General features: G+C 53.5%; 1 pseudogene; it reads right to left on the bottom strand.

Moving 5' to 3' along the window:
• Window positions 1-541: 541 nt before the first annotated feature.
• LOC121837329 lies at window positions 542-2155 on the bottom strand (annotated as a pseudogene).
• Window positions 2156-4803: the final 2648 nt, after the last annotated feature.

Here is a 4803-nt window from a genome sequence, read left to right as displayed (position 1 = left end):
TTGCCGTGTCAAAACGGCTCTTATTAAAATTTGGCTTTCTCCTCATAGAAGGACGGAATAATACGTTCGGTTTTCCCCCACAATTTGAAATTCTTCCCCGTGGCTTGTATAGCTTGGGAAACGTTTGCCACGATTCCAGAGAAAATCTTTATAATTATTTGCCGAAATGATTTCTGTCTGATGCCATACATAATTGGGTTGACGTCTTTTAATGGTAACCCTTTTTTTACACATGAGGAGACTAGTGAAAATAATTAAACAAAACTGTTATACAGTTCTGTTGACTCAACCGAAGCTAGTAGACCGTTTCAGTGGTAGTTTTTAACTATTTGATCCAAAGGTATTTGATCAATTATGGTTACCTCCTTCACTATTTTTGTTGTGTATTTAATCTTTACATAATATATACATTACAGCATACAGCGGGCACAACCGACCGGGTTGGGGCCAGAGCAGTCGAACGTCTCGTGCATGCGCGTGTGCACCAGTTCACCGGCATCCCTGGATATCCTCGGTTGCCAACACACAACATCCCTCCCCCCTAGGTCACATAGTCCTTTAGGTAGTCGGGACGTCGCCGTTGTCGCTGGGGACGATTTGACTGTTCTTGCGCAGGCGCTGAAGTTGGCAACACTGTTTGGTGCCTCGGTTCATGGGGTGAAGCAGGTAAACGTTGTGGGGAAGCTGGAGGTGTTGCCACTGGGGTTGACTCCTCAGGGAAGTCCGCTTGACTCGTAGATGGTGGGCACTCTTCCACCGATTCATTCCTAAGCGATGGCTCGTTTGGTAAGGAGAGCTGCTGAGGTGACAGCTCTGTCGTAGGCTCCTCCTCGTCCAGGTATGTGCTCCACTCCCGTCTCCGGATTTGGTCCACGTGCCACTTCCAGAAACGACCGTCGATGGTGCGAACCTTGTAAGACACCGGACCGGTGATCTCAGTGATGATACCGGGTAGCCACTTGGGGCCTGCTAAATAATTGCGGATGAAGACTGGTTCTCGCGGCTCGAATTCGCGTACACCTTGTCTTCCCCGCAGCGCTTGTTCCTCTTGCTTGTCCACCATCTCTGCTTGCAGGTCTGAGTGAAGCCGGTCGAGTGCAGTACGGAGTCTCCGACCCATCAACAATTCCGCCGGACACTTTCCGGTCGTTGAGTGCGGGAGAATATGCTGACTCAAAATCGGGCCAACTTGGTGGCCATGTCGCCTCCTTCCATGCGCCTGAGGACTTGTTTAGTTTCTTGGACCATGCGCTCCACTTGGCCATTTGACGATGGATGATATGGCGCCACCTTAACGTGCCGGATCTGGTTTCTCTGCAAAAATTCTTCAAATTCTTGTGAGACGAACGCTGTCCCATTGTCCGAGACTATAGTGTCGGGATCACCGTGTGTTGCGAACAGCACTCGCAGCCTTTGACACACTGCTGCTGACGACATGGATGCTATCTGGATGACTTCCAGCCATTTCGAATGCGCATCCACCACCAGAAGAAAAACCTTTCCTTGGAAGGGTCCTGCAAAATCGATGTGGATTCGGGACCATGGGTTTCTGGCAAATTCCCACGGATGCAGTCTTGCACGTGCAGGTTGCGGCCTTGTCTCCTGGCAGGGCAGGCAGGTTCGGACCTTCCTTTCGATATCTTGGTCGATACCCGGCCACCAAACTGTGCTTCTGGCAAGCGCCTTCATGCGGACGATCCCGGGATGCGAGGTATGCAGCAGCTCCAAAACCTGGTCTCTCGCTTGCTCTGGAATGATGACTCTACATCCCCACAGCAGGCATCCCCGATACTCCGACAACTCGTGCTGCCGTCGAACAAATGGCTTGAACTCGTCCGGCAGCCTGCCTTGAGGCCATCCAACCCCCGTCCAATGTCGAACTCTGGACAAGGTTGGGTCGTTCCGGGTGCATCGGGCAATCTTCTGGGCATCCCACGGAATCTCCGGCGCAGTCTCCAGCATCCGGACTTCAAAAAGTTTCTCGTCAGTTGAGCTGTCTTCCACAGTTAGAGGCAGTCGACTCAGTGCATCCGCGTTCCTGAGCTGATGAGCAGGCCTGTACTCCAGCTCGTAGTCGTAAGCCGACAACATTAACGACCATCGCAACATCCTCGGCGACAGCACTTGAGGCATCGGTTTTGCGTGATGCAAGAGTCCCAGTAGAGGTTTGTGATCGGTCACGGTCCGAAAATGCCGACCGTAGATGAACTTGTGGAACTTTAGTATTCCAAAACCTATCGCCAGAGCTTCCCGGTCTGTCTGTGCGTAGTTCCTTTCGGCAGCTGTCATAGTTCGAGAGCCATAGGCTACCGGTACCTCCCGGCCTTCGCTATCAACGTGGCTGAGTACCACCCCAAGTCCGTACGGAGAGGCATCACATGCCATGACTAGTGGCTGGTGGACACTGTAATGGGCAAGGACGTCCGAAGACTGCAGTAGCTGCTTGGCCCGCAGAAAAGCCTCTGCTTCCTGCGTAGTCCATCTCCACTTATGGCCGTTGTCGAGCAGCCTGTACAAGGGCTCCAAAGTGTGTGCCGCTCCCCGTAGGAACCTGTTGTAGAAGTTGAGTGCCCCTAGGAACGCTTGCAACTGCTTCTTGCATTTTGGCTCGGGTGCCCCATGGATAGCCTTGACCTTGTCGTCTGTCGGCTGTATTCCTGCCTTGCTGACCTTGTATCCTAGGAATACAACTTCATCCACTCCAAAAACGCACTTGTCCCTTTTTAGCCGGACACCGTCGTCTTGAATTCTTTGAAGCACAGCTTGCAGACGGGTGGTGTGCTCGGCTTCATCTTTACCGCCTACCAGGATGTCATCGAGAAAAACTTGCACCCCTTCCAGCCCTTGCAGCAGCTCTTCCATGCACCTCTGAAAAATAGCGACTGCAACAGCTACTCCGAACTGTAGGCGCGTGACACGGAAAAGTCCACGGTGTGTGGTGATGGTGAGAAGGTCAGCTGTCTCACTGTCAACTGTCAGCTGCAGGTACGCTTGGTCTAAATCAAGCTTGGAAAACCTTGCACAGCCTGCCAGCTTCGCGAAAAGTTCCTCAGGTGTGGGTAGGGGGTAGCTTTCCCAACGGACCACAGGGTTTACCGTACTCTTGTAGTCGCCACAGATTCGCACTGTGCCATCCTTTTTTACCACAGGTACTATTGGAGTCGCCCAACTGGAATGTCGCACCGGTTCCAAAATGCCTTGCCTGATGAGCTTGTCCAAGGCTTCATCCACTTTTGGTAGTAAGGCAAAGGGAACTGGACGCGGTTTGAAAAACTTGGGCTGGGCAGTCGGTTCCAGTTCGACTCGAACTGGTGGTCCCTTGCTCTTGCCTAGACCTGGTTGGAAAACGTCGGCGTGACGACTCAGCACTGCTGCGCTGGACGGGCTCTGATTGTTCGTTGCTTCTTCCAGCTGATTGACTCTCAGCTCAATCCCAAGAGCCTTGAACCAGTCTCGGCCAAGCAAGCCTACGCCTGCTCCCTTGATCACGACGAGACGCAGTCGTTTTTGACGCCCTTTATAGGTGACTTGGACCATCACGGAGCCTAGCACCTTCAATTCCTGCTGGTTGTACGTGCGAAGACGTAGTTCACACGGTCGCAGCTTGTGCTTGGACAACCGCAGCTGACGCATAGTTCTCTCGTTGATCACGGAGCACACCGCTCCTGAGTCGACTTCCATCTCGAGAGGGTTCCCGTTCACTTCTACGACCACGCGGATAGCAGGTTCCTCGGCAGTCATTTGGAAGATGCCGAAAACATCCGCTGTTTCACTGTCGCGCCGCCGGCCGTTCTGGCGGCTGCCACCTGTAGGCGTAGGCGTCGGTGAGGACTGTTTCGCTTTTCGTCGACAAACTTTCACGATATGGCCCCGCTGCTTGCAAAAGTGGCACTGTGCGTGTCGAAAACGACACTCGTCTGGTGCGTGTGACCCTCCACAGCGGAAACACTTGCCAGCGTCTTGCTGTGACTTCGACGCAGTCCTTTCTCTTGCTGCCTCGGCATTAGGCTTAGCTCTCGGAGCCATTTGCTTACCAACACGACACACCTCGCTGCTCTCTGCGGACGCCCCCCTGATCTTTTCTGTCTGGTGGTGGGCGTACTCTGCTGCTATCGCCTTCTCTTTGGCCACCGCGAAGGTTAGTTCCGGCTCGGAGAGAAGCCGTCGCTGAAGGGACTCTTCCCGGAGGCCGCAGACTAACCTGTCTCGGAGCATGTCGTCCAACGTTGGCCCGAAAGCGCAGTGCTCCGACAGCCGACGAAGCTCGGCGTAACAAAGACTCCTACAATTTTGTAGGAGTCTTTGTTACTGTCTCTCGGAATTATCCAGCTGGCTATGAAGTAATGGGCAATTACTGCCGATAACTTCAGTAATTGCAGAAAGGTTTCGGCAATTACGGCAATTATCATTTTACTTTCACAAAAAGTTGGTGCTCCAATCCACGCTGTGAAGGTGGTTGGACAGCCATGCTGTGGTACAGTGGCGGATCCAAGGGGGGGGGGGGGGCGGGGGGGCGACGGGGGCGGCCGCCCCCCCCCCCCCCCCAAACAAGGTCGACCCCCCCCCCCCTCCCCCATTCTCGGAGGGCAATTTGACATGGGGGGGGCCCCCCGGTGCACACGAAAGAGTGGGAGAATAGTACCCTTACAAATTTTCCGCCCCCCCAAAACCGAGTTCTGGATCCGCCCCTGCTGTGGTATCACCTGCAACGATTGCCCACTGCACTATAGACCCTTTTTATGGCAAACGCCACCAGGCGGTACTCCAGTCTTTGACATACCAGATAACTTCCGGTTTATAAAA

This window comes from Ixodes scapularis, unplaced genomic scaffold (assembly GCF_016920785.2).
Source record: "Ixodes scapularis isolate PalLabHiFi unplaced genomic scaffold, ASM1692078v2 PGA_scaffold3__209_contigs__length_174095766, whole genome shotgun sequence".
NCBI lineage: Eukaryota > Metazoa > Arthropoda > Arachnida > Ixodida > Ixodidae > Ixodes > Ixodes scapularis.
The sequence above is the reverse complement of the archived record's forward strand: the minus strand, read 5'-3'. Positions and strand labels throughout refer to the sequence as shown.